Source organism: Hipposideros armiger, unplaced genomic scaffold (genome assembly GCF_001890085.2).
Source record: "Hipposideros armiger isolate ML-2016 unplaced genomic scaffold, ASM189008v1 scaffold_49, whole genome shotgun sequence".
NCBI lineage: Eukaryota > Metazoa > Chordata > Mammalia > Chiroptera > Hipposideridae > Hipposideros > Hipposideros armiger.
In genome coordinates, this window is record NW_017731399.1 from 2,838,135 (window position 1) to 2,861,693 (window position 23,559).

General features: G+C 47.1%; 1 protein-coding gene across 4 annotated transcripts in view; it reads left to right on the forward strand.

Moving 5' to 3' along the window:
- Positions 1–20,333: 20,333 nt before the first annotated feature.
- The window catches only part of SYNDIG1L (synapse differentiation inducing 1 like), a 19,353-nt gene continuing 16,127 nt past the window's right edge, over positions 20,334–23,559 (forward strand). For 3 of the 4 annotated variants that reach the window (XM_019640467.1, XM_019640466.1, XM_019640468.1), the window contains exon 1: positions 20,334–20,704. The gene's annotated coding sequence lies outside the window, so the exon portion shown is untranslated. The remainder of the gene's footprint in view (positions 20,705–23,559) is intronic. The other variant, XM_019640471.1, reaches the window with a different exon arrangement.

Below are 23,559 nucleotides of genomic sequence, written 5' to 3' on the forward strand. Positions count from 1 at the left end.
CTCTCTGAAAGGGTCAGCAACAGCTTCAAGTCTTCTTCATACTTCTGAGGGAGTCCTGGTCCACGTATGCAAGCTGGTGCAATTGAAGCAGCGCCCGGTTGGGACCCCTGTAGTGGTAGACGCTTTGCAATGTCCCTGGCCTCACCTTTCCTTGACCTATAGCTTAACATTGCCCTGCCGCTTGAGCTGGAATGTCCCCTGTCCCAGTTCCCTGCTTTAGAAAATAATCCTGAAACTTATGGTTAATACCTTTAGGCTTATTGATCATAATCTCTATGGTCTAACATTCTTTCCAAACTACTCCTATCATTACTCCTGGGTTGCTGAGCCATGTTGCAGAGGGAAGGCTCCATGCAGACCCTTGAACCATCAGGAAGCCTCTGGAGGAATGCCTAGATTTTCCCTTAAATACCCTAAGCCAGTCTGAAAATGTTAAGGCAGCTTTTTTTTTCAAAGATTTTTTTTTTTTAATTGGGGAATTGGGAGAGGGGAACAGCACTGGGGAATTGGGGAAGGGGAACAGACAAGTTGCTGTCCTTTTGTTCTTCAGTCTAGTTGTGGAGGATGTTGCTTCACTGGCCCAAGCTGGCACCATCATTGCGCTCTTCCCGGGCGAGGCAGATCAGTCGCCGGCCTCTGGACGACCGCTCACTGCAGCTGCTGGCCGCTCACGCTGGCTGCTGGCTACACACGGTAGCCCATGGCAACCCACTGCAGCAGGGGACTGCAGCCTACGCCGTCGCCGGTGACCCACGGCAGCCCAGCTCCAGGTTGAGCTGTTGTTCAGCATCTTAGCTGCAGAGGGCAGTGTCACTGGCCCTCATATGTGGGATCCGAACCGGGGCCCTCTGGCATCCCAAGCCAGTTCTTAACCAAAGCGCCACTCGGCCGGCCCAAGGCAGCTTTTCAAGGTGTTAACCTGCTGCCTTCTCAGATCACCGGTGCTCTGACAATCAACACTTATCCTGTGTGGGTCTATTGGCTGAGCAGCACAGGCCACACAAGCCCCGGATTTGGTTGCCCTCCAGTTTCACCATGACTCAGCCTGTGTTGAAGTCAGTAGCAGCTGGTGGATGGGGGTAATGAGCTAGCCGAGGCCTGGAAATTACACTGGCTGCCTGTAAGGGACTTCAGGTTCACACACAGACTCCTGGGCCAAAGTCTGGCCCTATGGCCTGTGGATGAGGGGTACCAGGCATGGTTTGGGAGGTGATCTGTTTGGCCCAAGGTTAACAGAGAGTAAGAACAGTTCTTGCTAGACTTGGACTCAGAGCCCCACGTTCCAAAGCTGTCCTGTAACACACCATGCCTTCTCTTAGGCGGCTCCATTTCCTGCTGGTGTCTAATTAACAGACAGTTTGCCAACACTTTGGCCCTGGGAGCTTTCCCTTCCCTCTGGAGATAGTGCCGCGTGTACCACCCCAGCCAGCTGGGGGCGCTCTGCTGCTCTCAGAGCTCCACCTGGCTGTTCCAAATAGCTTCTCCTGGCATTTCATTCCATCTTTCAAGGTGCTGCCCACGGCACATGCACTCTTACACGCTTACACACTCACACACTGCCCACCCTACCCCAACCCCCACTTGCCATCATGGAGTAGGTATTCTCCCCAGCCCACTGCACAGAGGTGGAGGGCACAGGGGACAGGAGCAATAGCAGATGAAAGTGTCGAAAACAGAGTTCCCCAGACTGCATTTCCTGGGTCTTTGTCTCTTTAATCCATAGAATGGAGCTAATCATATTTGCTTACCTACTTCAGAGCACTCATGTGAAGATCAATGAGATGACGTATGGATAAAATGTTTTATTAGCAGAACTGTTCAAAATCACCCATTTAATTACTTTCTGCATACAAAGGAGAGCCACGTGGATGCCATAGTGGTTTTCTGGGTTTTTCTATAACAACTGGCATTTGCATAGCACTTTCTAATTTACGAAGCACTTTCACAGACATGCTTAAGTGCAATCATATTCGAAAGTTCCTAGCACACAGTCTGACATACAGAATATACTCCATAAATGATAGCTGTTCTTTTCTCACTCAGTCATCACAGCTCTGTTGTATAAATGAGAGAACTGAGGCATAGAGAGATTAACAAACCTACCCAAAGTTCTCTCAGAATTAGTTCTGAATCTAACGTCTTCTGATTCAAAATCTTGGGCCCTTCAAATTACATCTCACGCCTCTGCGGGGAGCGATAGCCCTCTTTCCTGGGAGATCCTAAATTTTGGAGAGAGGAAAGAGTACCTGATATGTGTGTGGGGGGGAAAGAGTGCATTGCTTTGGCCTCTTTTCTGCCCTGTTCTGCAGAACAACCCTGACAAACAACATACAGAAAACCCAAAGCCAGCAACAAATGGAGGGAGTAGGAAGACAGGAGAGGACGAGCATAAATAACCAAGCTGAAAACAGTCAGGGAAAGTAACTGTGACCAGCGAGGCAAAGAGCTGATGAATGGCAACGTCTCTGGAGAAGGAAAAGCAGGGCCCAGAGGATGGAGAGTGTGTGCCAGTGGCCCAGGGAGGGGCTTCGAGAGCAGTTCTTGATGAATCTCGCGTGGGAGGAGTTATATGCTCCTTCTCAGTGCAGGATATTGATGGTTTGTTGATCCAAGGCATGGGAGAAGGGCAAATGCAGGAAGTACTTTATTCAGGGCTGGCAGAGGGAGTGGGGGTAGCAGGGGCTATGGGCAAGGGTGGGAAGGCAGGGCCAGGGAGAGAGGTGAGAGAAGACCAATGTGAAAGGAGGTAGGGGTGGAGGAAGTGGTGGGGTGACTCCTTGTGGAGCAGGAGAGGGCACTGACCCAACACCCAGCCTGGTGGCCTGAGCTTAGCTGGGGTCTTTTTGGCAACTAGAAACAACCAGCAACTCTGCCCTGACCTCCCTGTGCCACATCTCTCTGAAGGCTCTGGACACCCTCGCCCTCTTCACAAGCCCACGCTGGCCCTAGATACTTAGCATGCATCAGGCAACATCCAGACAGTTGTGACAAAATTAGCCAATTTTCAAAACCCATTAAATACGCCTCCTGATAGTATCTCCCTCTGGGCCATTTTCGAAAACATGAAACGTCTGGGGAGACTTCCCTGTGAACAGTTCTGGGCTGTCCTCCCCGCCACCCCCACCCCCACCCCAGTCTAATTCTACAGGCTGAGTGGTCTCGGTGGCTCAGGCAGGGGCATGGCCCAGGCTCCTGGAACCCTGTGGCCTGGACTCTCAGTGCCTCTCTGGGACATCTAAGTGCACTCGGCTCAGCCCTGACTGATGAACACTGCAATGTACCAGGCTGCTGGACTGTGGATTCCAGCTCTCACTTGGCAGGAAATCGACTGTGTGACACACCACCACCACCAAGTTCCAATGACCCTTCTTATAAGATGGACACAAAATGAAGATATAACTGACTGGGGAAAGTAAATGGAATCAAGAAAATCACAGAGTTGAAGCGGATCTTTAAAATTACCTACTGTACCTCCCTCACTTTATGTGTAAGAAAACCAAGGCCCAGAGAGGGGACGTGACTGTCCAGGGTCACACAGCCAGTTGGCAGCAGAGCCAGGACAAGAAGCCAGGCCCTCCATCTCTGGGGTTTCTGCTCTCCCCACAGCTCAGTTTGGTGAAGAGCGCTGGGTCAGATAGGGTATTACCATCAGGCTCCTAGAAAGTGCTGGCACTGGACCTGAAGACCTGGGTCTAAATCTGACCTTGTCCCTTAATAAATATATGAACTTTGGCAAGTTATTTAACCTTGTTTGCCTCAGTTTCCTTTTGAGGCCTTGTTATTAGGAACATGTAAGTTTGGAATTTTTGCTGCTATTGTCTGACTAGTGAATCAAAGTTTAATCATTATGCAGTGATACTCTTTATCTCTGATTATGCTATTTTTTCTTTCTTTAAATTTTATTTTTGACTGCTATTAATATAGCTACAACAAAGTATTTTAGTTAGTATTTGCCGCATATATTATTTTCCACTTGTTTTTGCATTTTTATGTTTTTTTGTTTGTAAGGTATTATTGGGGAATTGGGGGAGGGAAACAGCATTGGGGAATTGGGGAAGGGGAACAGACAAGTTGCTGTCCTTTTGTTATTCAGTCTGGTTGTGGAGGATGTCGCTTCACTGGCCTATGTTGGTATTATCATTGCGCTCTTCCTGGCTGAGGCAGTCGATCTCTGGCCATTGGATGGCAGTGGCAGCTCACGCCAGCTCACACCAGCTGCCGGCCAGCTCCACTGCAGCCTACGCTGTCACTGGCGACTCCCAGCAGCCCAGATCCAAGTCGAGCTGTTGTTCACCATCTTAGCTGTAGAGGGCACAGCATCACTGGCCCTCATATGTGGGATCTGAACCAGAGCCCTTCTGCTCAGAGCTGGCATCCCAAGCCAATTCCTAACCAACACGCCACTCGGCTGGCCTGCATTTTTATGTTTTTGACATGTCCCCTTTAAATAGCATATAGCTGGGTTTTGTTTTTTAATCTAATTGGAGAATCTTTTACTGTAATGTTTAGTCCATGAATATTTATTATAATTGCAATAAACACTATTTGGATTAATTTTGATGTTGTATTTTGTACATCTTGTTTGTCTCGTGCTTTCTATGTTTCCCCCCCTTTATTCCTCAGCTTCTTTAGCATTAATTAAATTTTTTTTCACTCCATTTTTTTCCTGGTATGCATTTGGAAGCTGCATTCGCTAGTATTATTCTTTTGGTGATTATATAGAAAAATTCTACATGCTTAAATTATTGAAATCTAAAGTAAATTAGTTTTTTTACTTTCTTCTCAAACATCACAAAAACCTGGAATACTTAGGTTCTGTCTCCTGAGCCCTGGAAGTCTGTAAAATCTCAAGCTTAAGTTTACTAAAGTTGAGAAGACATCTCCAGGGTGATAGCTAGCTCTCGTAATCTGCTCAATTATTTAAATACTTTCTTTCGCTCTGTAGATTCCTTACTTTCTTGCCAAATCATCGATGCATTAAAAATATTTTACCCACAATTTTTAGTTGTTTTCACTGGAAGGGTTGTTTAGTGTATCTAGACTTTCATGTTTCCCAAAACAGAAGTCAGCTTAATCTCTCTGAGCCTCAATTACATTAAATAGGGATAATAATGATAATAATTACCTCATAGAGTTGTTTTGAGGAACAAATAAATATAATGAAGCAGGTAATGCAGTAGTCATAAAATAGTTGGTCATATACATTTACACATACATATAAATATACATACATATGTATATCTATAGTATTTTCAAATACACTGAAAGCCAGCTTGATCTCTAGGCAAGCTCATTTTTCTGCAGACCTTAGAATAAATATTCTTCTGGGGCCGGTCAAGTGGCTCAGTTGGTTAAGATTGGCTTAAGAACGCAAGCTCTGAGCAACAGGGCCGCCGGTTCGATTCCCACATGGGCCAGTGGTGCTGTGCCCGAGCTGAGCTGTCGCTGAGCTGAAAACAGGTGGCAGGATGGCTCAGATGGTGTAACAACAAGATTGCCTGTTCGATGGTGGGCTATGCCCACCCGCAACTAAGACGGAACTTGGCACCTTGAGCTGAGCTGCTGCCCGGATGGCTCAGTAGATAGAGCGTGTGCTATTAACAACAAGGCTCTTCAACTCCCGCATGGGATGGTGACTATGCCCACCTGCAACTAAGATTGAACACAGCACCTTGAGCTTAGAGGCCACGAGCTGCCGCCAGGAGGCCAGATGGCGACTGGCACCCTCCACAACTAAGATTGAAGAATGACAACTTGGCTGGTCCCCTTCCCCGATTCCCCAACACTGTTCCCCTCCCCTAATTCCCCAATAAAATCTTTTTAAAATAATAAATAAATAGATATCCTTCTGCCATCTTTGATTAATTAAAACACATCCTGACATTGAAAGGCAAAACTGTTATTTGCTACTACTGATCTGAATGAATCAGGATTTGGGGGCTCTCTTATAGTTCAAACAAAATAAAGCAACAAGTTGGTTTTTGAAGCCAATAGAACTCCTGATTTCCTTTAAAAAAACAAAAACACCAAAAACATTAATTATCAAACAGCCTCATTTTTCTCATTTACTCATCTTATACTAAATAAATAAAATTGAACTTATACAATAAATTCCTCTTAATAAATACCATTTTACCTGTTGCATTCATTGCAGTCTCATATAAACAATTGATAAATTATATAGGGCCCTAAGAGCTACCGGAGTTGAGAGAACTCAGTGAGTTCAAGTAGTTGACAAAAGCGTCGTGGATTTTGACTGGATTACACAGAAAGAGAGATGCTCTGGAGGTTTGGACCTTCATAGGGAAACCAGCTCTTCCCACCCCTTACTCCAAAACACAGTTATTGACTCTGCTTCCCTACCTGACGTGGGGACAATGTGATTCTTGAAGAAACTAGCTTTAATCTATTCCCTTCCCAACTGTACTCTGGGTCCCCCTTTCAAGAGTTCATGTAGTTCTAGAATGTAAGCTTCACCAATGTCATGTGGAAGCACTAAAGTCAGGTACCTGGGTCACTCAAAGAAGTCATATCTTTTTCTCTAATGCAAATATCTTCAGTCCCAGTTCAATCTGGGTGAAGTACTGTCCTAAGCAGTTCATACACACCATATAATTTGCGCCTTCCAAGAATCTCAGGCTACTGCCCAGCCTCTCTCCTCCCCTTCCCAGTTGTGAAACACTTCTATATTCACTATGATCGTTTTTTCACTTCCCAGTCTCTCCCCAACCCTGGCTTCTACCCCTTCACTCAATATCTACAGCTCTGGCTAAGGTCACCAATAATGCTTGTGTTATTAACTACAACGAGCATTTATCATCTTTGCACATGGTGGAGCACTCCCTCTTCAAGAATCATTCTCCCCTTCACTTCTATCTCCCCCTCACCTTGTCCCCCTTTCAGGTTCATTCTTCTTACCCAACAATTAAATGTTGGGTTTCCTTAAGGTGGAGACCCAGACTTTCTCCTCTCTTTACATTATTCCTGATTCCTGGGGCATCTCATTCATATGCAGAGCTTCAATGACTGTGTCTGCTACTTTTCCCCAAATTTGTATTTCCAGTTCATACCCACATATCCAACTGCCTGCTGGACAACTCAGCTTGAATGTCTCAAGGGCACCACAAGCCAACAAGTCCAAAGTCACTCAAGTTATTTCCTCTACACCTGCTTCTTCTCTGGGAGTCCCTCTCTTGGGCTATGGCATCACCAGCCATCCAGTTGCTCAAACCAGAAGTCTGGGCATCGTTCCTGACAAATTCCTCTCCCTCACTAGCCCCCACCACACCCCATCCCACATAATCTATTACCAAACCCTGTTAATTTTGTCTCCTAAATGGTTCTCTGATCTGTTGTTCACTTCTCTCTAAGTCTCTCTATTCCTACCCCATTTTAAACTACTATCTTATTTCACCTGGACCACAGTAGCTGATGTGCCTAAACTCATTTTGCCACCTTCCCCCAAATCTATTGTTAGCTAGAGATCTCTTCTAAAAGCAAATCTGATAATAGTGGCCCCTGCTTAAATCCTCAATGGCCTCCCACTGATTTTAGGATTTAAAACAAACTATTGTGAGACCTGTTTATCTCTCCCTCCACACTTGGTCCTTGGTTCCCTTTTATTCTCTTTCCTTCAGCCTCACTGGCCTTTGTCCTTTTCTGCCACCACAGGACTTTTATGCATCCTGTTTCCCCTCTTATCTAGTTAATTTATCCTCTTTTTTAGGGCTCAATGCAAGGATCACCTTCCCAGGAAAACCTTACCTGAAATTTCTTATCACATCAGATCCCTCTGTTACAGGTTCTTAAAACACCATCTTGCCATTCTTAGGCACACTTGGCACCGTCTCCATTTTACATTTGTTAGTATGATTATTCAGTCATTGCCTGTATTCCATACTAGACTGTAAGCTACATCTGGTATTTCTCATAATTGTACCCAGTGCCTAACATGGTGCCCGGCTCACAGGGGGCAATCAACAAACATTTGTAGACTGAAGAATCAAAAGAGATAGGTACTGGGGCTGCCGGTTAGCTCACAGTGGGTTAGAGCACAGTGCTCATAACACCAAGGTTGCCAGTTTGATCCCCACATGGGCCACTGAGTTGCGCTCTCCACACCTGGATGGAAAGAACTACTTGACTTGGAGCAGTTCCCTAATAAAATAAAATTTAAAAAAGGATAGGTACTATTTTTAAGATAAGCACTATTATTTATTAAGCCCATGTTATGTAATGAGGAAATTGAAGCTTAGTGGGGTTAATGTGCCCAGCTAAGAAATGGCTGAGGCAAAATTTGGACCTGATTTCTGATTCCAGAGCTGACAATGCTTAAGCAGCACTCTGCTTTCCCAAGTGGGCCAAACCCCAAAACTAGACTAACCAGCAGCTTTCTAAGGATAGGAGTTCCCTGCAGCCGCATCTTCACAGTCCTGGAAATCAGAACAGAATCCTAAAATCCTAGAGCTGGATGGGATTTAGAAATCCTCCAGTGAGAAGAAGCTATCTGCCCAACGTCACGCAAAAAATGTGGTGGCAGATTTAGGATGAGAACTTCTAACTCCAAACTCAATGCTTTACATGTACCCTAATTCAATGTAGCCTTCCTTCCTCCTTTCCCAGGGTGGGGGTTAAATGGCCAAGGTCCAAAGGTCAATCTTCAAGCAGTGGCCTCCAAACTTTTTTGACTGCGGGTCAGTTTGTGATGGGAGGAGAGCAGCAGAGAGAGCAAGCAATCCTTGGATCTGCCTATTATCACTTTCCAGGATAAAAGAACTCAGTGCTATCAATTAGGGGCTATCCTATAAGCAAATGGAGAGGTATCCCTCTGCATCCACTCTAGCAGTAGGAGGGTGGCTGAACTACATCAGTTGTTCTGCCGTAGGCACCGTACAAAACCACTAAACCCATCTCTTCTGGAGTATACAGCTTTGTGAGGGAGGGAGCACAATTAAGTTCACTTCACAGGTAAAGACATTGAGGCTTAGAGAGATTAATTTATCCAAAGTTACAGAGTTTATGAGGAACAGAGTGGAGACTTGAATCCAAAATGCTCTCAGTCTAGAGCCCTTAACCACTATGCTAAGTTCCTTCGAAAACAAACAAAAGGCCATGCATACATGTCTCAAAATCTAGTAACTGGAAATTCATCCCTTCTGCTACTGTTTGCCTAGTACATTTATCATTTCATCTAAAAAGCTAGTGTAATAAAAACAAACAAGGTAGTCTATATGTTCAGAAAGGAAAAGATATATTATTAAGGGGAAAAAAAAAACCCATGGCAAACAACATATCACCTGTGAGTACATATCATCTATGTACTTCTGGAAAGATACTCGATAAGCCATTAAATGGTGGAGAGTGGGCCTGGGGAGGCCATAAGCAGGAAGCTGCCTTTTACTCTTCGCTTGTCTACTTCAAGAGCAATTATTACTTGTATAATTTTTTGAAGCTTGAAACATATGCTATAAATGTAAATATACAATCATTTCACAGTATAGTTAACTAAAAACCCACCACAAACTAAACTGGCAGCACTTTAATCTCCCTATTCACACTCAAACCAATACCCTTGACAATGAAGTCAAAGTAAGAGTGATAAAGCAATGCAGGCACGGGGATCTGATCAGGGTTCAAATCCCTGGTTCCATCATTTACTAGTCTATGATTTCAGATAGGTTATTTAACCTCTATGCGCCTCAGTTTCCTCACATGTGAACTGAGGGCAATCCTGCCTCCCAGGATAAGAGAGATAATACATATCAAACAGTAGAGAGCCTGACACGTAGTAGGCAGTCAATAGGGCTAGTGGCCCTTATTATGCACTCCCAGTCAGGAAATTTATAAGCTGAAAATTTTCCATAGCCATAGGAATTTTTGCAGGTCAATTTACCCAAGGTAGAACTCAAAGGCTGGAACTATAATATTATATACTATGGGACCACAACTCCTCAACCAAAATTCTGAAATCCAAAATACTCTAAGACAAAAAGCCTTTTCATGAGTCTAAGGCAAAGGAATTCGTCTGGAGCAAAACCCTGAACTGCCATGAGGCCATTTAATGTCTTTATTGATTACACTTGGGATGACGAGTCACACGTGTTTTTTCCTGAGGAAATATCAATGTGTTTGATTAGGCGGTGCTTCCCTGGACCTCACTAAGGATTTTGCATAATATGCAGTAGATACACCATATTACCTTGTTAAAATCTGAAAAGTTCTGAATTCTGAAAAACATCTGGCTCCGGGGGGTTTCAGATAATGTATTGTGGACCTATCTTCCAGACACGCTCTTGAGTCTTCCTTGTCCACAGCCCAACTTCTTCCCATCATTAGCTGGGTCACCTGTAGGGGCAGGTGAACCCAGGTGAACTCAAAAGTCCTCAGGGCCCTACTGGGAATTCAGCAGCGCAGACAGCAACACAAGCCATGGGAGCTGCCAAACAAATTTGCTAAAATCCTGGACTAGGTTGTCCCACATGTAGAGAGAGATTGACATGCTGCAACTTGCCTGAGAAATGCAACGATTGTTTTCTAATAGTGAAACACAAGGTATGGGGGTGCGGTGGGGTGGGTGGGACAGTTGATGTGGTCTGCGCAGAGGAAATAAATGTGTTTCTTATCTTTTTCCTCCAGGCGCTTCTCCTCTGACATTATTAAAAGCCTGGCAGGTACTTTGAATGTTTGTTCCCATCAAGTTTCCTTGTCTTTCTAACCCGATTAGACTTCTGCGTGGTTTCCTTTCCTGCGTGTTCTGTTTTGCCTAAAAACTGCACTTCCCAGCCTTACCTGCCCAGTGTGGGGCCATAAAAAAAAAGAAAAAACAACTTTCCTTTCACCTTTTACATTCTTCTAGCCAGACTAATAACCATATCAACAGAGATAGATTAACAGGAGAAAATGTACAGATTTTATTATGAATAGACATGCGGGGGGTGTCATAAGTTATGAGATCCAACATGCATTGGGCAGATGAGGCTTGTATGCCATTCTGGACAAAGGAGAAGAGGGACTGGGGTCTGGGATTCCAAAGGGAAAATCGGTAATTCACAGGTAGGAGAAAGAGCAAACATATAGCAATCAAATTCTTGTTGGACCATCTAGGAACAATGGGGCACAGAGGGAAACAGAATTTGCTAAGTTTCTTCCTGTCCATCACGTATGTGCTGATTCATATGTGCTAAGGTGATAATGCTAAGGTCCCCATCTTGAAGCAGGTTTTTCTGTTTGAATTCCTTTAGGCGGGAAGGGGACGGGCCAAAGGTTCTTTCCGAGTCTCTTTTGTTTCTTAGTAACCTGCTTAAAATCAATATCCCAAAAGGCACATTTTAGGGTGGCAGAACTTTGGTCTTGGTAACCTTGGTAACTAGGCAGAGACCTTGTTAGGAGTGGACGTGAGGTTCCCAATGGACCCCTGCCAGCCCCAGTCACCCTAATAAAAGCAAGGTGAAGTAAGCCACAGGTTCCCACTATTGTTCATGCTGGGGTTATCATTAGGTCCCTGAGGGGAAAAAACAGAAAGGGGAAATGGTGAAGTGGTTTCCTTCAATACTAAGTGAAGTCATATCCAGCCTCAATGAAAACAACCAGCGAGCATCAAGTCACAGTACGTGGTAGCTGCAAGGGACCTTAGAGTTTCTATGCTGGAGGCAGTGGAAGCAGAAAGGTTGCTTTTCTTTATTGAACAGATGTCTATTAAGTGTCTACTTATGTCAAGCACAGACTAGGTTGCAGGGATGAAAAACACAGCCCCATGTTTCTCCCCAAAGTTCAGTCAGGTGGGAGAGAGAGGCAAGTACGGTTTAACAGTACAGAGAGTGCTGCGGTGGAATACAGGATGTTACAGAAAGCTAGAGGAGGGAGATCCAGCCCAGGCTGAGGAGGAAACACCTGAGCTGGGATTTTAGGGGCATGTGGGTGGGTGTGGAGGGGATAACAAGGAGGCAGAGCAACACATGCAAAGGCAGGCCACTCTTAGAGAACCCAGACTTGTCATCTCTTTGTATTTGTGTGTATTAGGCCTTATGCCAAATCTAAAATAATCTTGTCTCTGATGACCAGGGCCATGACTTTGAACCCTGTGTATTCTCAGAACCTACTCTGTTCCCTACATACATTATGTGCTTGATCAGCAGTTATCAGTGATATGGGTGTAAGGTCTCATACATCAGAACTGCAGCTACGCAGATGATTTCCCAGGAGCAACTTGGACACACTCTCTGCTTCTAACACTTAGTGGGCTGCCCCAAGCAGAAATTTTGGCCTGAGGGCTCCAGCAAACTGCAGAAATTGAAGTTGCTCCTGCCTGAAAGTTCTTCAGGAAAGTGTGTGGCCTCACACGCATGTTCTTGAGAAGGTTTAGTCTGAGCCCAGCCCCTCGTTAATCAGGTCCTTGATACTGGGAGAATTCCATGATCTCTCTAAGCTGCTGCTTTTCTACCCACACAAATAAAACTTGTTCCTGGGTTACCTATCTCAGGGGCATATTATGAGGATAAAAGTAGGGTAGTTAGATTCACAGCAACCCTTTGAAAACACAAAACATCACTCATATTATAAGCGGGACAGCCGGGTGTTAACCCAGTGTGTATGTCATGACTCGTGTCCATTGGTCCCCAAGCTACCAGCATTGGTTGATGAATTGCAGCAGGGATAGGTCTCATTGTCCCCGGCAAATTGCAGTGGCTGCAGTCCGGAGAGGCCCTTCCTAGCTGGAAGCCTTGAGGACTGGGGAGCAGCCAGACAGCTGGGAGAGAGAGTCAAGTTGCAAGCCCAAAGAAATGCTTCTCCTAGATGGAAGGGTCATTTTGACTGGGTTATTGTAACATTGGGGCTATCCGCTGCAGCTTAGCGGGTGACGTGGGGGGTGAAAAGAATTAAATCTCTTACCAGGATGCTGTGTTCATTCTCTCTCCCTCGCTCCCTCTCTCTCTCTCTCTTCCCTACTCATTGAGCCTTCCATTTCGGCCCAGCTTTCCTTCATTGCTTCCCCCTTTCTCCCCATGCTGTCTCCTTCACCTCCACCCTCTCTCTTGCCATTATATGTCCTGCTCTCTGCATCCTCCTTGCAGCTTTCTTCTGTTTTCTATGAGGATCACTAGGGCTTCAGTCCACCCAGCTGTAAGGAGAACATAGCCTTTAGAAACGTGACCTCATTTATTATAATTCTCCCACTGCGGCAAGCCAGGGGTAGAGGTCACCCCCCAACCCCACCATTATTTCTGCTGGGAGTGATGAGGTTGAGAGAGGAAATGAGTCTTCAAAGTGCACCCAATATACTATTCATTCAGTAAATATTTATTTTTGTTTAAGTATTAAACTAATTTTAAAATAATGCATGTGCATTTCGAATTTAGAAAATACAAAAAAGAAAAAAAAGGAACATTTAAATGAACCACGGTTGCCTCCATCCAGAGACAACATTTAATAACCCTTTGCTTTATTGCCTCCTAGGATTTTTTTTTTGCATACTTGTGGTTACAGTGTATGCACAATAGTGTAACCTGCTTTTTTTCCATTTCATATTATAACATAAGCACTTCCCTCATGGTGTTATCAACTCTTTAAAAACATTTTTAAATTTGCTTACTCTTTGCCCTGTTTTTTGGACATCTATAATTAATTGGACATAAATAATTAACACCGCTATGTGTTGTTTTATGTGCAAAACGTACACGGTCGGTGCTGTGTAGGGTTGAAGAGTGAGGCCTTGGAGCCTGGGTGCCTGGGTTGGAATCTGGGTTCTGCCCTTACAAGCCATATAACCTTGGTGAATTATGTGTCTCAGTTTTTACATCTGTACAGTAGGGATGATAATAGTATTTTCCTCACAGCATTGTCAAAATTAAATAAGATGATTTATCTAAAGAAGTTAGAAAAGTGCTTGGCACATAGTGTTTACTCAATAAATGTTACCTATTAGTGTTGCCTTAGAATAGATTCCCAGTAGTGGATTTACTTTGGCCCTTGATGTATAGTGCCAAGTTGCTTCTCAAGAAAAAACAAATTTGTATTGACAAACCTACCACGATTTGCACTCGGGCCAGCCTGATGCCAGAGCTCATGCTCTTTCTCCTAGCTGCTCCCCAGAGTACTTCCTCAGTCAAAGGTTAGAATCTCTGCATTAATTGTTCTCTTATGCACAAGACATGGATGGCTGTTAAGATTAAGTGAAAGCATCTAGCACAGTGCCTGGCACCTACTACCTTATTTGAGAATAAATACTAATTATATTGTATAGTGAATGCCCACTTGATAAATTTAATAGATAATTCATTGAGATAATGCATCTAAAGCTCTTAGCCCACTTCCTGGCAGGCGCTCAGATAGCCTGTTATCTATGTATCCATCCATCTGCCTGTTCATCTCTCTTTCTGTCATCTGTTTTACTCCACTCTTGCTAGCTCTCCAGTGCCCAACCTGGCAGGATATACCTTCCCTACCCTCATTGTTAACCTTCTCACTGACACAGCAGAGCCCTGCCATCATGGTATAGTCAGGGCCCAAGGTATGTTCTGTAATAACAGGCTTAGGAGCCAGAGAGGGAGGACTAAACATCAGGATGGGGATGAGAGATGGGACATAGGCTGCAGTGGAACCAAATGTGTGCTCACTCTAAGGCAGGGCCTTATGTGAGTGTCCTGAATGCTACTGGGACCACAGGGGACCCAGGATCAAGAAATCGAGAAGCTGATAACTGCAAGTAGCTTGGCCCTTGAGAACTTATCCTTTGTCCCTTTCACACACACACACACACACACACACACACACACACACACACGTCCATTCCCAGGCAGGAGAGAAGAAGAGCTCTTGGGAGTGGGTGTTCTGAAAGATGCAAACAGCAGCCTGAGTGTTCCACCTTCTCCCTGGAATTTGTTATTTTTCTCTCTTCTGGCACACCCTGTCAGTCCCCAGAGTTACATTCTCACTGCTCCTCCCGCCCCGCACCCACTCAATCTTGGATGCCCTTAGCCCAGCTGAGTCAGGCCAGGATCTTCAAAAGTAACGTCAGGAAAATTAAGGAAAAACAAAAGGGAAATTAGCAAAGAAGGCACATGAAAATCCTCACCCTTTGAGTTGGGCAAATACAGGTTCCTGAACCGGGAGAGAATTTGGGGCCTTGTGCCATTCCAGTTCCAGCCCAGAGGGAATGTCCATCCAGAGAGGGTCTCTTTACACTTTTGAGGTTGTTTCCTCTTGCTTCTTTTTCTTCTCCCTCCTTAAATGTCCCAAATCCCTTGGACAATGATGGAGATGAGTAGGGTTGCTGGGGAAGAGAGTGAAAAAGACTTTGATATCTTTGCTTTGGCATCAGACAGACCTGGGTTCTTGACTGCCATTTGCTGAATGTATGAATCTGGTATATTAACTTAACCCCAAGGCAGTTTTAAGCCTTCATTAAAAACAACCTAATTGAATCGTTTTGAAGATTAAAAGATAAAAGTGTTTGACACAGAGTTGGCATCCAGAATGGGCCTCTCTTGCTTACCCTGAGCTGAGGAATATAAAAAATACTTCTGGGGCCGGCCGAGTGGTGTGATGGTTAAGAACTGGCTTGGGACGCCAGAGGGCCCCGGTTCGGATCCCACATATCAGGGCCAGTGACACTGCCCTCTACAGCTAAGATGCTGAACAACAGCTCAACCTGGAGCTGGGCTGCCGTGAGTCGCTGGCGACGGCATAGGCTGCAGTCCCTGTGGCAGTGGGTTGCCATGGGCTACCGTGTGTAGCCAGCAGCCAGCGTGAGTGGCCAGCAGCCGCAGTGAGCGGCCGTCCAGAAGCCGGTGACTGATCTGCCTTGCCCGGGAAGAGCGCAATGATGGTGCCAACTTGGGCCAGTGAAGCAACGTCCTCCACAACTAGACTGAAGAATAAAATGACAGCAACTTGTCTGTTCCCCTTCCCCCAATTGCCCAGCACTGTTCCCATCCCCCCAATTCCCCAATTTAAAAAAAAAAAAAAACTTCTGTAGGAACATTTTCTTACCATCAGTAGTCCCTTTGCCTTCCAGCTGCCTACCTCCTCCCCAGACCCTGATCTGGAGGAGTGAAGGGTAATTTTTCTCACACAGACACACGCAGCAGAGAAGTATAAGGGAAGTGTTTTCCTACACACAGAGGGAGAAAAGTCTTTCCTCTGAAAGCCATCTCAGGTAAGCACACACTACCCTACACACACACACACACACACACACACACACACACACACACACACACAACAGTCTCAGGTCCTGGATCATAGCAGCGAACCCCACCCCCCACTCCCTCCCTGGTCCCCGCAGCCCCTACCTGGCTGGCTATAACTTCAAGGGCAGGAACATGCATTAATTTCATGACTTTTTCCTTTGGCTTGGTACTGACCTCTGCCTATTTTTTTCCAAGTTGGAAGTTACTTAACTTCTCTGGGACGCATTTTCCTCACCTGTAACCTGGGAATGACCCATGTTTATGAGAATCAAATGAGACAGTGGCTGAGCACATACTTCAAAAACTGTAGCGTGCACAGCAGATAAAGAGCATTCTTATTCTTTCACTTATTTCCATTTTCATTATGTCAGGCGGAAGACCCAGTCAGCCTGTTTGCTGATGATTCCCACCCCCACACCTCCCTACCTATCCACTCACACAAACAACTCTGCTCCAGAAAAGTGGGAAACTGCCAACAGTGCAGGTTCCTCTGCCAGTGGGCAAATGCTAACGTGTCCCCGAGGCAGCCTATGGATGCCAGCATTGATGCTGATGGAGTTCTGAGCTATGCAGTCTGAGGTTGCTGTGTGTCCCCCACCTTATGCTCTGGCTCTGCCTCTCAAAGTTGCAGTAACTCACCCATTCACCTTCCCAGGCTTGAGTGAACCTGTGCATGGCGAGAGTGCAGGGAGTTGGGCAGGACCGGTGCTGAGAATTCTCCTCATTTTCTTTCCCTGGCCTGAATTGGTGTGGTAATGTATTTCCAAAGCCCCCAAAAGAAGTTTAAGAGATAAACTATAGACCCTATTCCTGGGTGGGGTGGGGCGTGGGGGAGTCTGCCTCTAACAAAAGGACCTGACTCAGAAGCAGTGAAAATCTCATGGGTTCATGAGATTTTCATGAACCCAGAGTCAAGAATTGGTTCCCACTACCTTCTTATACTCAGAAATCCATGTGGCCTTGACCATGAGCTTCACTTGGAGGTGCTGAGCTCACTGGGGATGGGGCCTGCCTTTCTTCTTATGGGAAGCATCTCTTCCAATGTGTGGCCTAGTGAAACAGATCTCCCAACTCTTGGTGCTGATTTACGTTCTGTAAGGAATGTTGTGAGCAAATCAACCCCTTTGTAGAAAGAGCTAAAAGTTTGTGCATGAAAGAGCTTAAGAAGGGAAGTCCTGAGGGGCAAAGAAATTAACAACCGGAGCTGACTCCAACAAAAAGAGAACCCATAACATTGCCACTGCTTGGGGAATATCAGAGAGGTGAGAGCAGACGAGGATACCAAGGCATCTCCTCCAAGTTCATCCAGTGCCTATCCTGTCCCTTCTTTATCTGGTCCCTGCTAGGACGCCTCCAGCTGTCTCCTCCAAGAAGCCTTCCAGGGCTACTCTTCCCCCACTGAGCTCTCTTGGCCGAAGCCTGGACCTTTCCTTTTCAACTAAGACAGTCAAAATAAGATGGGAGGGTTTTATTGGCTTAAGAAAATTTCCTAGGAACTATAGGTAGAATAAGATTGAAATAGACAGTGTAAAAGCCTAGAAAGTGGGGGGTTTATGGCATTCAACAGCATTACCCAGGGTAAGCAGAGTTTGCTCCCCTCCCTATGTCTTCTTATAGGTAGCATCAGCTTTGCAGAAGCAGAAGTCCCTAACACCCCTGATGCCTCGCCCCTTCCCCACAACCAATCTCTCCTCTCTTTTCTCCCCCAGAAGCGTCTCAAGCCCATCTTCTATTCCCCATCCTGCTGACTCTGCTTTGTTCAAGTTTTCATCAGTCTGCTTCCTGGACACTACTGTAACTTCCTCACCAATCCTCCAGCCTTGTCTCTTCACTCCAGCCTTTCTACCCAGAATTTCCTCCTCTCCTCATCTTGGTGAAGAAGAAGGATGTCTCTCATCTTTTAGAAAAACTTAGCTCAAATGTCACCTCCTCCGGGAAGCCTCCTGGGACATCTCAGGCAGAGATAATTGTTTCCTTTTCTGTGTACTTTTCACTTACCCTATGATAGCATTTATCTCAATGTGTTGGAATTATTGGTTAACATGTCTGTGTACCCCATCACCCTTCGTGGCACCTCCTTCAAGGACCTGGACTATAGCTTACACTCTGTATTCTCAGGGTCTAGCAGGAGGTATGACCGTCCTTACATAGCAGTAAATGCTTGATGAAGAAAGGAAGGGAGTGGAAAACAAAATGGAAACTTTGCATAGTTATAGATTCTTTAGTTCCTGAGCCACCTCCTATATCTTGTGAGGGATACAATGTAATTTTCAGGAAGGAAACTCTTACTGTTCATTAGCCCAACATTCTCTGTCACACATTTCACATGGTGTTGATTGCCCTACAATTTCTTCAAAGGTGCGGAAGAGGCTTAGAATCCTAAGGAAGCAAAGGCCCAGGGAGATTAAGGGACTGCCTAAGGTAGCACAGCCAATTAATGACAAAACCCAGACTAGAACTCAGGTCTCTTTGTCCCCAGGCCTGGGCCCTTGACACAACACCAATGGCCTCTCTTCAAGTTTTCCCTCCAGGCAACAGCATATAATTATCAACATTAGTATTTGAAATTTATATGCGGCTTTTGCTTCACTGGCTTTTTTATTATCCTTTTGATTAGTAATTCGGTATGCAGCCCAGACATGGAGCAAAGCCAGGATAGGGAGGGAAGAAGTAGAGGGAGGCTGAGACCAAGTAGGGGACCATAAACCCCTGGGACAGGGAGGCCAGAGGGGACCAAAGGTGCAAAAGGGAGCACAGACTCAAGGGAATGTCTCTTGTTTCTAGGGGAGGGGATGTCTGTACAGAGGCTGTATAGGCCTCAGATGAGCCGTCCAAGAGCCTTCCCAGCCCCGGGGCTTCTCCTCTGATGGAGCAGGCGCAAGAAGAGCAAGCGTGTCCTTAACACCCAACAGGTTAAATTCCAATACCAGCTCTGAGGCAGACCCCAAGGCTTAGGGAGTTCTCTGCCCAGCCCTGAAGAGGAGACCCAAGCTTGGCGATGGGGTGTGGAGGGGAGGTAGGGGGTTCCTGGCTCCTACTGTGCATGCTGGGAGCTAAATGGAACTGCTCCAGGTGCCCCATGTCATATAGGAGTGAGGGGCCCTGGAGCCCCCCATTCAGTGTGTTATGGCCTCCTTGGATTGGGGGAGGGAGGACTGGCACTGCCAGAACCCTGTCCCCAGTGACTCCTTCCAGCCCCGGCCCCAGTTTCACTCTTCTAGGGTTTACTTTGTAGTCCCCTATCTACCTTCAGAAAATAAGAATACTCTCCCCTCCCAACCTCCTGGTATTGTGGTGAGACTCAAGACCTTGTAGGGGGCTTGACAAATAGCCTCATCCACTCATAACACTCAAGATGAGGGTATTCCCAGGCTAAAAAATAATAATAATAAAACTGAGATGAGAGAGGCTATAAAGAGCAGCACAATGGGGAAGACAAAGCAGCCAGAAGACAAAACAGCCTGGGCTCAGGGCTCAGGCCTCCGGAGGGGAATGCCCACCTATTGAAGGGCCAGTGTCACATATGTCATCTCACATTGTCCTCATATGACCCCTATGAGGTAGATACAGCTCCCCCGTTTTGCCAGTGAGAAACCTGAGCCTTTGAGAGATTAAGTAATTTGCTCAAGGTTATACAGTTAGTAAGTGGGACACCAGGCCCGAAACTTAGGCCCATCCCAGATATTGCATAAAGAGATTTAATCTCTGTGAACCCCGGGTCTTCGTGAGTAAAATGGGGGGGGGGGAATAATTATATTGCTTCATAGAGTTGTTTTAAAAATTAAATGAGATTATATTGGTTGAAAACAAAAACCTGGCGTGGTGTCTGATATATAGTAGGTGCTCCATAAATGTTTTTTGGTTGCTTGTTTTCCTCTTTGGTACACATCAGTATTAAAACTCAGGGCTTGGGAGCCGAAGGAGCTCCAAAAATGCTTCAAGAAGCCCGAGGAACGCAGCGCGGGAGCAGGGCGGGAGAGGGGACTCAGCCCCGGGAGCCAGAGAAGCCGGTTCCAGCCTCGCGCCCCTCGCGGCGCCGCCTCCTCTGGGCTCCCCAGGCTTCCCGCCCCGCCCCGGCCCGCCCCGCCCCGGAGCCGGGTCCGGAGCGCCTGGTGGGCTGATTTCGGAGCGTGGAAAGGAGCACGGAGCACGGAAGCGAGAGGGAGGCGGCGGCGGCGGCGTCAGGAGGCGGGGAAGACGGGGACCCTCCTCGCCGCTCTTCCAAGTCGGCGCGGTGCCGCCTCCGGCTGGGCTGAGGGCTGCGCGGCGGCGGCGGCGGCGGCGGGGCCGGGCCAGGATGCGGGGCTCCCAGGACCACGCGGGGCGGCTCAGGGCTGAGGGCGGGAGCTGTCCGCGGTGCTGAAGCAGTGACGGGGGCGGCAGGGACCCCGGGCCCGGAGCAGAGGCGCCCTCCTGGGAGTTCCACTGCGGCCACGAGGCGGAGGCGCCGTCGCTCGCCAGCCCATGCCGGGCCCCCGAGCCCCGCGGAGGAGGCGGGACCGTCCTCGGCGGGACAGGTAAGAGGCCGTCTGGGGACGCAGCGGGAGCGCAGAGCTAGGCGCAGAGCCTGGATTGAGCTAGGGAGGGCAGTGGGATGGGGGCTCCACCGGAGATCGCTCCAAGTCCATCCTTAGCCCTCACCCTACAGGCTGTGGATGCGGGGGGGGGGGGGGGGGGGGGCTGAGGGACCAGGGCCCAGACAGGCACCTGGGCACCCTGACCCCACAGCACCAGGCTTTGACCCAGACCTCAAGCTGCCCTGAGACAATGACCACAAAGAACGCTGATGAGGGGCTCCTGGACTCCTGGTACCCCAGTCCCCACCAGGGCTCTGCGCGACACTAGCGAAATCTGAACCAGCTTCACAAAGCTTCCCTCTCCTCCCCCAAGCCTGCTCATCAGGGTTACTGGAGTAGCTAAGGTCCCCCACCTCAAGATATTTTTTTTGCCCTGGAAATGGCCCTTGGGCCAGACCCCTTGGAACTTATTATTAACCCTTTTCTCCAGAGAAGGAAGGAGGTACCGGAAGAGACCTCAGTTTTTTCCTGTGGCCCTCTTGACTCTCATGGAAGGAGGCTGGTTTTGCATCACACTGCTTGGTGCATGCGGGCAAAGAGTGGGAGAACCCGGGTCCTGTTTTCTATTATATGCCTGAATGCTGGTGACTCTAGACAGATCCTCTACTTGGAGTCCTTCCTCTTTCTGGCAAGAGTGAGCTGAATGAGCTCATTCAGCCCTGCAAAGTGCTTCCAGTTCTTCAGAGCAGAGTTCTCTGAATGCCAGAATGTAGCAATCAAAATAAAACTGCGTAGAGGAAGACTGGCCTATCACTGTGGCTGACCACCGCTTTATGCCCATCCTCTCATCCCAACACAACTTCCCCAACCCTCAGTGGTAGAAAAAGCAGTAGCCTAAGAGTTCCTGGCTGGGCCCTGGCATTTTTTGGCATTAAGCCAGTGACCTGAGCTCTCTGAACCTCAGTTTCCTCATCCCTAAAGTGGGGATAATATAGCTGCTCTGCTCACCTCAGAGAACTGCCTTGGGGCTCAATGAAACAATGTACCTGATTGAAGGCCCGTCAACCATACATCACCATACTAGTGTAAGCTGCTGTCACTGCTGTCACTGTTCCCACCCACCAGCCAGGCCAGCAGGCAGTGTCTTGATCCCTGTCACTCATACCCTCTTTTCTCCCAGCCTGGCCATGGCTCTTTGTCCTTGGCCTCCCTGGGGGTCCTAGAGTCAGTGAAGCCCAACTTATAAATCTAAAGGAACCAAAAGGTTTCCCTCCCACTTCTCCTCTTCCATCATCACCCATGGAAGACAATATATAGGGTGAGAGTCAGGCTCACAGATTTTATTTTTTCCCCAGGGATCACAGATCTAGGGAAACAGCTCCTTGAAGGCAAGGATTGTGTTGTTTTCATCTCTTTGCCTCCCTCCACACCTCCCCTCCCCCATAGCACCTGGAAGATAGTAAGGACTCAGTAATTGGGTGTAAAACAAGAGAACAAGTGTTAAAATATCTCAGAATAAAAACATTTGACTGGAAGTCAGGAGCCCTGTGCTCTGGTCCCAGATCTGCCAACTCCTGTCTCAGGCAGTCCCTGCCCCCCTATGAGCTTTAGTTTTCACATCTGTAAGAGAGGGTTGTACTAGATGAGTTTTAAGATTACGATGCTCTGATGTTCTGTGGGGCAATCTGAGGGCTGTTCTGAGCCCACAAATCCCTCAGTTCTTGAACACAGGATACCAGCTTCGTAAACCTGGTTTGAAAAGTGAGTTAATGTCCTTCCGTTGACGAATGGGATTTTTCTGAATGCAGTGGAACGGAGCAATAAGAGCCAGGAAAAGACATTTGTAGTTCCAGTGTTTTCCTGAGATCCCCTAGTCTTCCTTATTTGCCTGAGAAAGCCATGCCTATCTACAAAGTTGCTGAGCTGGGAGGGCCCCTGCCTCCAAGCCAAGAGGCCAGGAAAGCACTCCCCCCTAATATCCCTTGGGAGTAGCCATGGGTCAGGGACCCAGTCTTTGGCCATCTCCTCCCAGGCACCCTGCCTGACTGGGATCCTCCTCCTAAGATGACTGAAGGAGAGGACAGTCAGGAAAGATCCATTCCTGGGGAGAGTTTTATATATATATATATATATATAAACGAAATGAGCTTCTCTGACAACAATTTTCCTCAACTGTGGCAGGGCCGGCTGATGTTCAGAAAAACCTTAGCTAATTGGACTCGGGTAGAGCTGAGTAAGCCGGTCCAGTGACCTCCCTTACTTACCCACCACCGCCCCTCCCCCCATGTCAGCACTTTCTGGCTCCCAGCTGTTGGTGCAGCACTGGCAAGAATCAGCTCTTCAGAGTTAATGGACAGTCACTAACCCTCATAACAAAGTGACAGCAGCAGCAGCAACAGCAAGAATAGAGAGGGGCTTTATTTTCTGCAAGGCTGGTCTGTGGGCGTGCTGGCCTGCTGCTGGGGCTAGAACCATGCACCACCCCTCTTTTTGCAGCTATCTGAGTGGACACCCCACCCCCAGGGCTGTCAAGGTTCAGGGCATCTCTGATCACCTAAATGATCTCCCTTCCCAGGCAGATACATATGGCTTTCCTCGCAACCAAGGGAAACTACCCACTGGCTACTTCTTATGTTCCCCTCTTGCCCCCTCCCTGGTGAGGTGCCTACTCTGACCCCCTCTGCAAGGCCTCAAATAAAAAAGGGAGCCAACCTGGGCACATGATGGGGTGTTCTTGATTATCTGGGTCTGGGGGAAAGGAGGATCTGAGGAAGAGGAAGAGATAAATGTCATTAAGAAATGACAGAAATGACGTGTGGAAAAGAAAAAAATGTGTGTGTGTGTGTGTGTGTGTG